This window comes from Chrysochloris asiatica, unplaced genomic scaffold (genome assembly GCF_000296735.1).
Source record: "Chrysochloris asiatica unplaced genomic scaffold, ChrAsi1.0 scaffold00111, whole genome shotgun sequence".
Taxonomy (NCBI): Eukaryota; Metazoa; Chordata; class Mammalia; order Afrosoricida; family Chrysochloridae; genus Chrysochloris; species Chrysochloris asiatica.
Window position 1 is genome coordinate 6,579,889 of NW_006408629.1, and position 11,517 is coordinate 6,591,405.

Sequence of the window (11,517 nt, forward strand, 5' to 3'; positions counted from 1 at the left end):
GGCCAGGTGGCATCATTGATGGCGTCAAGTGTGGCAGCAGTAGTGAGGTTGGCACAGAATCGGACATTGTTTCGTTCTACTGTGCATGGGGTCGCTATGAGTCGGTTCTGATGGCACCTGACAACAACAACAAATATTCATGAACCTATGCTATTGTTGTTGTTGTTAAGTGCCGTCGAGTCGGTTCCAACCCATAGAGACCCTGAACAGGGTTTCCGAGGCTGTAAATCCTTACGGGAGCAGAAAGCCTCATCTTTCTCCCGTGGAGCAGCTGGTAGTTTCGAACTGCTGACCTTGTGGTTCACAGCCCGATTCTTAACCACTACACTATCAGAGCTCCTTATGTTATTGTTCTTAAGTGCCATCAAGTCTGTTCCAACTTATAGCAACCCTGTACAAGGTTACTGAGGCGCAGCTGGTGGGTTTAAACCACTGACTCTGTGGTTAAAACTGACCTTGTGGGCCAGTGCTTATCTTAAACCACCACACCAGGACTCCTATGAAGCTGATAACAGTTTCAAAACACTTGAGGCAAAACCTGATGGAATTTCAGGAGAAACAGACAAACCACAATTACAGTTGGAGATTCAAATAACCTTCCCCCAATAATTGATAGACTATAAGGAGCTCTGGTAGCGTAGTGGTTACGAATTGGGCTGCAAACCTTAAGGTCAGCGGTTCGAAACTACCAGCCGTTCTGCGGGAGAAAGATGAGGCTTTCTACTCCCGTAAAGATTTACACCCTCGGAAACCCTGTACAGGGTCGCTATGGGTCGGAACCGACTCGAAGGTACTTAACAACAACAACATATAGAAAATCACTAAGATGGTAAGGATAGTACAGGACTGGGCAATGTTCATTCTGTTGTACATAAGGTGGCTATGAGTAGGAACCGACTCTATGGCACCTAACAACGTCACAACATAGAAGACTTGAATAAAGCAATTACCACTTTGACCCAATTGACGTTTTGAACACTACATCCAGCAACTACCAACTACACATTCTTTTCAAATGCACACAGAAAATTTGCCAGGATGGTCCATATTCTGGGAAGAAAATACATGAGTTAATATACTTACAAAGTAAGTTCAATAGTCACAACGGAATTAAATTAGAAATCAAGAACAGAAACAGCTCTGGAAAAACACTAGATGTCCGGCAAATAAAGAGCTTACTCCTAAGTAATACATAGGTGAAAGAAGAAATCAAATACTATACTAGAAAAGATTTTCAATGGAAAGAAATATTTTAAATATAAAACTTTGTGGGATACCAGTAAAGTAGTACTTAGAGGGAAATTTATAGCATTAATTGCCTATATTGGAATTTTATTTTTTAAATGACTCAAATAAATCACTTCAGCTTCCACTGTAAGAAACTAGAAACATAAGATCAAACTAAATCTAAAATAAGCAGAAAAAAAGGAAACAATAAAAATCAGGAGATAAATTAATAAACCAGAAAAGAGAAAAACATAAAGAAAAATAAAGTCTGAGTTCTTTAAAAAGAGATATAAAATTGATAAATTTCTAGTCAGATTAGTCTGATTAGGAAAAAATTAAAGACACAAATTCCCAATGACAGGAATGAAAAGGGTGGCTGATCAAGTAGCTATTTTTATGTTTTCACACTGTTAGGACTTTCTGATTAAACCTGAGATTTGGATCAATAGAGATTAAAAGTGATTACATACCAAGAGACCATCCAAAGAATATATATAAAACATACATACAAAGATGTTCAACACCATTCATCGTTAGAGAACTGCATACTTAAGACAAAATTAGATGTAACTAACTAGGTAGGCTAAAATTTAAAAGACAAATCATACCAAGTTATAGTGAGGATTTCAGAGAAGTAGACTCTCAAACGTTGCTGATAGGAATATAAAATGCCACAACCACTTTGGAAAACAGCTTCACAGTTTCTTAAAAAGTGAACGTACATCTACCATATGATCCATTCATTCCATTCCTAGGTATTAATAATTTCAAGAGAAATGAATGCATAAATCTATACAAAGACTTGTGCCCAAATGTTCATAGTATATTTATTTATTAACAATAGCCCCAAACTTGAAACAATTCAAATGTCCATCAACATGTAAAACATTAAATAAATATCGATACAATGAAAATGAACTATTGAGATATGCAATATGGATGAATCTCAAAATAATTATGTGGAGTGAAAGAAATGAGAACAATAAAAAAAAAGTATAAGCTTGTGACTGTCACAATTGTAAAGATAGAAGTTTTGTAATAAAAACAGTGGAGTAGTTAATCTTACAGTCCAGAAACAAAAGATCCTAAAACCATCAAGGGAGATGAGCACAAGCAGAATGCGAGACCTTATCCAGAGAAGCAATGACACCAGAGATGGAGGCAGAGATGGGGACATGGAGAGAGGGAGCAGCTGAGGAGTCTAGATTCATGGGAAGAGAAGGACTAAGAGCTAGCAGCCAGGAGGCAAACTTGCAGAATGTGCCCTTTGGTGATATAAATTATTATATATGCCTGAGTGTTTTGTTTTTTTTTTTGTTTTTTGTTTTAAGAAGAGCTAAAATGAATAGAGATTAATACTGTTAACTGATGGTACATGGAGGGGATTATAATCATTGTAATGAAACAAGATATATGATTTGTTGAATGTCAAACTAATAATCTGCCCTGTAAATTGTCACTCAATCCATAATGAAAACCTTAAAAATAAAAACAAAAAACTTTAAGCCTTATGACTTCACTTAAATAAAATTCTAGAAAATGCAAACTAATCAAACACAAGAGAAAGAAGATCAGTGGTTTTCAGGGGGTGGTGAGAGGTTGGAATAACAAAGGGCATAAGGAAACTTGTGGGGATAAACAGTGAGCATGTGATCCAGTTCTGGCCAAAAAGATTTAAGATGAAGCTTGCTAGATTATGGTCTTCTTATCTAAGGCACTTTTAGTTATGATCCTTAAAGGTAACTACTTTCTTATCAGTTAACATGCCCACAAAGTTGCTATGAATACTTAGGTATGTACCAGTTACCTTTAAATCTCTGATTGACCTGATCCTGACCCAGAAATTCTAAGATCCTATAACGATTGGATGGAGTCCTGCTGTGGCACTGCAGGTAATGCATTGGATTGCAAAGTCAGTTTGAACCTCAAGGTCAGTGGTTCAGGCTCACCAGCTGCTCCTTGGAAACCCTTCACAAGGTCACCATGGGTTGGAACCAACTGGATGGCACTTAACAAACAACAGCAACGTAAGGATTGGTATAATGACCAGATATGAGGATTCCAGAGATATTGGTAGTTAGTCTGAAGTAAGTGGTGGCTACTATCCCTGAGCCCCTTAACCTTTCCCTAGAACCAACAGGCATAATTGCTAAACCCAGATTGAAGTTCCTCAGAATATCCTGCTGAGGGTGATAGCAAAATAGGCCATTCGGGACATGGGATAAGGTCAAACAAATTTGGACTATACCCAGAAAGAGAGTAACTCTGAAAGGATGAATCCCAAAACCTGAGAATAAAGGAATTACTTCAGTTCCAGACATGACCTAGGGCTAATGTCCTTTGTTGACTGTCTGGGGAGCCTGCGCTAAATGTTATGGCTGCTGTTTCATAGCAAGAAACTAAATTTCCAAAGAAGAGGAATGAATAGCCCATTTTATTTTCTTGGCAAACTAGTAAAACAAAAGAGAGTAAACTATAAAATATTACGCACATAGTAAATGCTCCCTAATGTTTGATTCCTTTGATTCATGAATAAAATATGAGAAAATTTTATATTTATAATACTTGACATTTCCTTTACAAAATTACAGTTTTCTGGTCCCAGCCTCTTTCTGATTTACTCTATGAAACAGTAATCATCGTTGTGGTAGTGGTGGTTGTGTGCTGTCAAATTGGTTCTGACTCAAAGCAAGTCTGTATAGCATTTCTGAGGCTATGCATCTTTGCAGGACCAGAAAGCCTCTTTCTCTTATGGAGCAACTGATAGATTCAAACTGCTGACTTTGCAGTTAGTAGCCCAGATCGTAATCCACTATGCTACCAGCCGTACTTCTGTGAAAATGTTGTTAAGTGCTGTTGTTGAGTGCTGTCAAATTAGTTTGTGCAGCTGGTGAGTTTGAACCACCAACCTTGTAGTTCAAACCAACCTTGCGACCCATTGCTGTATACTATACTGTATACTATACTGTATACTATACTGCCACACTAGGATGCCTACGAAACAGCTGTTGCAGTTCAAACATACCACTCTGTCCAGTGCATTAACTCACAGTGCTACATGGAAAGAAGGTAGAGAGTGAGAGTTGTCACTGTGAGATGCCTACAGCCAGGCTGCAGGTAGCCTGAGAACATTGCATATACCCTGGTGAATTTGTTAATGCCGAGAGTCTTGTTCTCAACTCTGCCTGTTCCAACTTGCCTGAATCTTTCAGTACTTTACACCTGCAGATGCTGAGCTGGTGTGAAAACCATAACTGACACATGGGTCTGAATGTTTACATTGATAGGACCAGCAAATTCTCTGCAATAAACAAACCTAAGACAAAGGTCCATCACAAACCAAATGTATCTCAAAAAGTATAAAATGAACACCAGAAAATCTTGCTAAATCCAAGAAAGCCATTCTGATTTTTCATCTTTCTTCTTTTAAATGATTTATACTTTCACTTGAGGGCCAACGTATCTTTGAGTTTTGGTGGAACACTTCATTGTTACCCCACTTGCCTCTTAAACATTTCCCAAAAAGCACACTGACCCAAGATGGATGTAGCTCATGGCAGAATCCCGATGCTCAACCCATGCTCTGCCATCAGCCTGGGAGGTTGAGTCATTGGTTCATATAACACATCCAGGAAAAGAACTGTGATTGCAGTCTTTGAAACAGAACATGAAACAGGGAATCCTAGAACTGTCTATGACGACTACTCCCCATCTCCATATCCTTTTCACTATCCTTTAAAAATACTGCTATAACAATCCTGACCGTATAAATCATATAATTCATTCTTGAGCTGTTGCAGATCTCTCAGCCCTCCTTACTTCACTGCTCCTGCATGCAGTCACTAGAATGCACAGACAAGCATACACATGTATATTCAAAAGTTGGCTCAATACGATCTCTATTCCTTTTTTATTTTCTAGGACAAAGTTTTGATCTCAGATTGCATATAGCAGTAATTACATTTTCCATCTTTGAGGACATTTATAAAAGCAGTTTGTTTGTAGGAACTATTCACTTGGGCACCTAAACGTATTCTCCAAGTCACATTTCTCACCAGAGGAAGGAAAAAAAATTTTTATGTCTAAGTCTCACTGTCTTACAGACAAAATTTCATCTTCTAAAAGAAATATTTTAAAGTCCATTGAGCCACCCAGTGGTGAAATTATGAAAATGTTATAGTATATAACCAAGCATCCTGGAGAACTCTATTGAAGAAAGGTGGAAACAAAATATACAAAATTAAGCCAATTTAAGGGCTTAGGGATTTTGAATTCCTGAACTTTCTGTAAGAACATTGGCTCAACAGAAGATAGTGACTACTGTCAAATCGTTTTGTATTTTTGAGAAATTTCTTCCAGCTGATGCCAATAAATAGAAACACCTTCTTGAATTTATTTAATGTGCTTTGGAGTATATTTATTTTCACAGCTGTAGGTTTTAATAAAGAGTTTAATGAAAGGTGTTACCTCAAGAAATAGCTAATGAGTCTATTTCTGGGTGTGAATTTTAAGACTTGTGAAAGTCAAATATAAAATACAAACAGTATTCCTAGAGGTCTATAATCAAAGACTGCATGTCTTAATTCAGAGACAATCTTTCTTGAGTTAATGATGTTAGAATGTGCTAATTATCCTTTCCTGGAATAGGCATTTTCCGGCAGTGAGTGACATGGTCTGTTGACTACATGTTTATAATTCTCTGCTTTCCTTTTCTAATTTCTAAAGGACTGAGGAGATGGAAAGAGGTGAGGGGCCCTTGCTCTTGAGGGATGTTCAAGACAGATGATCTCTCCTAACTAGGAGGCTCCTGACATTTGATTATATCACCCTCTCCAATGTAATCACCAAACAGGAGCCCAATTTATTGAATATTTTAGTCACAGCCTTAGAGTTGTCTTTCTACCTCATTATTTCATTTAATCGCTCATTTGTTCATTCACAACTCATCCATCAAATATTTATTGGGTGCCTATAACAAAGTGGTGGTGTCATCATTCAGAACTCAGTTGCTAACCGAAAGGTTGGGGATTCATACTCAGCAGCCCCACCACCAGAGAAAAGAGCTGGGAATCTATTCCCATAAATATTACACTCTAGGGAACCTTATGAGACAGTTCTATTCTGTCCTATAGAGTCAGTATGCATCATAATTGACTCAACAGCAAACACATAATATAAAAAACTATGGATATCATGTTGAGCAAAATAGAGTTCCTGATTTCATGGAATGGAGACTCTTCATGGCGTACAGACTCAGAATCTAATAGATTCATTTAGTCATGTACTTTAAAACAAGCTACAAAAAAGATAAATACTAGGAGCCTTGAGAATATATAACAGTGGAAACCTAATAGTCTAATAGTTGGTCAGGGAAGACTCTTCACTGAGAAAGTGCTGTTTACGATAAATGTGAAAACAGAGGAGATGTTAATTAGGCAAAGATGAATGGAAAGAAGGAAGGGTATTTCATATAGTTGTTGTTAAGTGTTGTTGAGTCTATTCTGATTCACAGAAATCATGTATAGGGTTTCTGAGGTGCAGCTGCTGAGCTTGAACTGCTGACCTTGTGGTCCAAACTGGTCTTGTGGCTTATCATATGGTGCCACACCAGGGCTCAATTTCAGATAGAGGGACTGGTATTTCAAAGGCTCTGAGGTTAGCGGGAAAGTCATTTGCCATAAGCCCATGTACTAATGGGACATAAAGATGGAGTCTTTCCCTATATTGCTCTAGTTGCACAGTCCCAAAGTCTGTATTTTAGGGAAGAAAGAACATCTCAAAGAATGCATCACTGTTACATTAGGGTCGCTGGCATTTGCTTACACTACTGCCCTCATCCCTGGTCTATTGCCCTCATCCCCAATATTGTCGTCATCAACTCAACAACCATACTGATTCCATTAAAACCTAAGTCAAAACAAGTCATTACTTCGCTCAAAGCCCTCCAACATTTTACATTTCAGGCCAAAAGGCCTACAAAGTCCTGTGATGTGGTTACATATTACTTCTACGACCTTACCTCCTCCTTCTATACCCTGTCACTCACACATCCCAGCCACTCTGGCCTGCCTGGTGTGTCTCAAGGACACACCAGACTTACTCCCAGATCAGGGTTTTCACTCTATTCTCTCTCCTTGTCGCACTCTCATTCCAATATCCATGTGCCTGACTCCCTCACCCACTTTGTTCCAATCTCACCCTCTGCTTTCTAATCTCAGCTTCTCAATGAAGCCTGAGTTAATTTGACAATGAAAATATCTCCCAGGTCCAGAACTGCTCATTTCCCTCACTATGTTCTAGTAACTTTTTTTCTCCATGACACTTGCACCTTCTAACATACTGCTGTTTACAAGTGATTTCATCTATTCCCATCACTTAATCTCACACTTAGACATAGACAGATCTCAAGCCTACACCTCCTTCAGGGTTTGAGGGTTTGTTTGATTACTCTATTGATCTTTCAACTCAAGAGTCTAGATACCTACTGGCTTAACCATTTAAATAGCTCATTGGGACACAAAAACATCACACCTTCCTTCACCACAAACTACACCTCCTCCTGCATTTGCTCCTGTAACCATACAATTCACTTGCTACCACAGAGCTTAGTCATCTTATTAGAACCCCTTTTGTACCCTCTAATCCAAGTATGCCAAGATGGCCAAACTTCGTCTCTCATACTTCGGACATATTATTAGGAGGGACCAGTCGCTGGAGAACGAGATCATGTTTGGTAGGGTGGAGGGTCAAAGAAAAAAAGGAAGACTCCCAATGAAATGAACTGGCCAAGTGGCAGCATCAATGGACTCAAGTGTGGCAATAGTAGTGAGGTTGGCCCAGGATGGGACAGTGTTTTGTTCTGCTGTGTATAAGGTCACTATGAGTTGGTACCATCTCAATGGCACCTACCAACAATAACAACAATGCAAGTATAACCAAACTTACTGATTTTATTTTAGAAACATTTCTCAACTCTGCCCATGTCCTGGTCTGGCTCTCCTCATTCCCCATGTCCCCCGAATATTCCAGTAGCCCCCATCCTCTTTTACCAGCTCCATCTGGGAAAGAAGGAAACTATTCAGTGGGGAATCTCCCTTACTCCTTTCATTCTGCAATTAAGCACACTCGTGAAAGTTTGTAAACCAGCCACTTCTTGCCTTTGTAGTCACTTCGTTTTTTATAGCCAATGTCTAAACTTCTCATCCCTATCAACCCAGTACACTGAGGAAACAAGACTAGTCGCTGATATGAAGAATCCTTCCATTCCAGTTGGAATTTTGAGTCACCGCATTCATAAGCAAAAGTGTTGTTTGTAAAATTGTAGCAATTTGTACTTGAGCTAAGTATCAAACATCTTTATCTTCCTTGGTTTGAGTTCTGGTCAACTAGCCATCCAAGCTAGGTTAAATGGGAGATTCCCCACTGAATAGTATTAGCTACAAGTTTGGGGATTCATGCACACCTCCCTGAACTCTCAGCCTTATCCCCTAGAAGCTAAATCAGTACCCATAGGGCTAGGCGTTCACACATCTTCCTAAACTGCAGACCAGCCAGGCCTTCCCCTTCTCTTCTCTCATCTCAAAGTCTTGCCTCAGTCAAATCCAAATTCTACTAGTTCATAGTTTGAATTGTTGCCATTCAAACTACCAGAGAATGATATGAAATACAAATTTGAGCAAATCACTCCCCTCTTTAAAACTCATCAGAAGCAAACCTAATCTATAAAGCTTGGCTGAGAAATCCTCCATAGCCTAGCTCCTTCCCAGTCTCGCTACCACAACCCCAGCGTTACACTCTATGCTGCAACTGTGATCCACCCTTGTTACTTGTACTCCTTCACCTGGTGAACTCCTACTCATCTTTCCAGGAGACGGGGCACATTCCATGAGCCCCAAACTGAATGAAAACCCCTGGTATGGCTCTGTAAGATAAGCACTGGACCACAAAGTCTGTTTGAACTGCAAAGTTAGCAGTTAAAACTTAACAGCTGCTCCTCGGAAATGGGTCGCTTTGAGGGAGAACTGATTGTACAACACTTAACAACAATCTATTAACACCTTGTGTGCCGCTCTGTTTAGTAGAGGTCAGGTTTTAATATACACCTTTAAACAAAACTGAGGTTGAAGCTACATTCTACCATAGCAAAATGAATTTTAAAATATCATCTTGAATATTTTGAATATTCTGTTAAAAATAACTTTGAGCTGTCTCGGGTGCACTCCGGGGGTGGGTTCTCAGGCCAGAGACAAGGCCAGGAGTCTTGGCCCATTAGGCCGGCCTCGCCCAGACTCAGCTGCCATGCCCAAGAGAGGGAAACGTCGGGCTCACGACATTTGCTCTGGTCGAGTGACCATTGTGGATTATGCCAACTCGGATCCAGTCGTTGTTAAGTCTGGACGGATCAAGAAAGCCGTCACCAGTGCTGTCCAGCAGGAAGTAAAATCTCTCTGTGGCTTGGAAGCTTCGCAGGTTCTGACAGAGGAAGCACTTTCTGGGGCTGGTGAGCCCTGTGACATCATCAACAGCAGTGATGAGATGGATGCCCAAGAGGAAAGCATTTATGAGAGAACAGTCTCCAGAAAAAAGAAAAGCAAGAGTTACAAAGAAGACCTGGATAAGGGTGGAGGAGAAGAGTATCCCAGGGATATTTGGCTCTTGCTGGCCTCCTAAATCCATCCTGAGGACATTGTGAATTTTTCCCTGATTTGTACGAATGCCTGGACTGTTCACTTGCACTGCTGTCTTTTGGACCAGGTTGTACTGAAGGCACTGCATGCTGGATGCCTCTCTGCCTTTGCACCTGCGACCAGAATCAAAGGAGAAGCAGCACTGTTTCCAGGAATGTGTGATCCGATCTCTGTACTATATATAGGAGCCATTTGGTAGTTGAATCTCCAAGAATCCAGCCATTCCAGAAAGCACTCCCAGCACACTAAATAATTCTAAATACTTGTTTTTTTTCTGGTGCAGAAAGGTTGTTGGAAATAGACAGGAACCAATGTGGGAATTCAACTTCAAGTTCAAAAAACAGCCCCTTAGGTTAAAGAGCTCCTTGGAGGCCAGGATGACCAAACTTCGTCTCTCATACTTCAGACATATTGTCAGGAGGGACCAGTTGCTGGAGAAGGATATCATGTTTGGTAGGATGGAGGGTCAGAGAAAAAAAAGGAAGACCCCCCAATGAGATGGATTGGCCAAGTGGCAGCATCAATGAATAAGCATTGTAACAATTGTGAGGTTGACCCAGGATCAGGTAGTGTTTCGTTCTGTTGTACATAGGGTCGCTGTGAGTCGGTGCTGACTCAATGGCACCTAACAACAACAGGTTATAAAGCAAGTGTATGGGAGGGTTGCAGCCACCCATTCAATATGAAAATGTTCACAACAACCCAGACCAGGACTGCTGCCTGCTGCAAGTCACCATTCTCAATTCCATCTTCATTCCAATTGTCATGGAAATGATATTCACTCTGTTTACTATCAACGTGAACATGGACGTGCAGCACCATCGAGTGAGACTAGTCTTCCAGGATTCTCCTATCCATGTGGTGGGAAACTGCAGTGAACAGGGTGTGAAAGTCAGCCTTGACCCAGTGCACTTTGGCTGGTGGCACCCTCAGTATCTGTTCTCCCTAAGAACATAGTTATTGCGCCCTAGTGGGGGGTGGGGGGTGCTGCCCTGAGCTAGGCCTGTCCATTAGTAAGCAGATTCTAGTTTAGCAGCTGATTGTGTATCAGGTTAGTAATGCATAAGCTCTTCAGGTTCCAGGGGCTTCTGTGTGGTGAGAGGAGGGGTTGAATCAAGAAAAAAAACCAACTGATTTATAAATGTATTTTCATGTATGAAATTGAAGTTGAAAGGAGAAATCTGGGCCTATTTTCTGCATTAAAACCCCATTTGGTGTTATTGAGTTTGTTGTTCTTTATTCTTTTATCCCAGTGAAAATGAATGGTCTTGCTCTAGGGAAAAATTAAATTCTTGACTCTCTAAATAAAGAAGTTTCCGCAATCCCTTATGGATCAGAGGCCAAAAATTGTTGTTACTGTTGCATCTATTCTATATGTTTATTAAATCCAAGTGAGTCTCCTTATGCCCTTCTCCAGAAATAAAGTAGGTGATAGGGTTTTCAGAATCTTAAAAAAAAAACAACAGGGGGTTCCGGTTTGCCAGAGTGACCAGACGTGCTAGTGAGTAGGGGCTCCGGGATCGGGAAAGAGAACCATGAGTGTTGAGCCTCCCAAGTGGGAATTCACAGTCACACGGCCCTCGTAAAGCTTAGTGCGCCAGAG

The 11,517-nt window shown here is 40.3% G+C and overlaps 1 protein-coding gene and 1 pseudogene across 1 annotated transcript in view; one reads left to right on the forward strand and one right to left on the reverse strand.

The window, feature by feature from the left end:
• The window catches only part of MCTP1 (multiple C2 domains, transmembrane 1), a 956,699-nt gene that overhangs the window by 862,150 nt on the left and 83,032 nt on the right, over positions 1–11,517 (reverse strand). The window lies entirely within an intron of this gene.
• On the forward strand, positions 8,237–10,871 carry LOC102842381 (annotated as a pseudogene).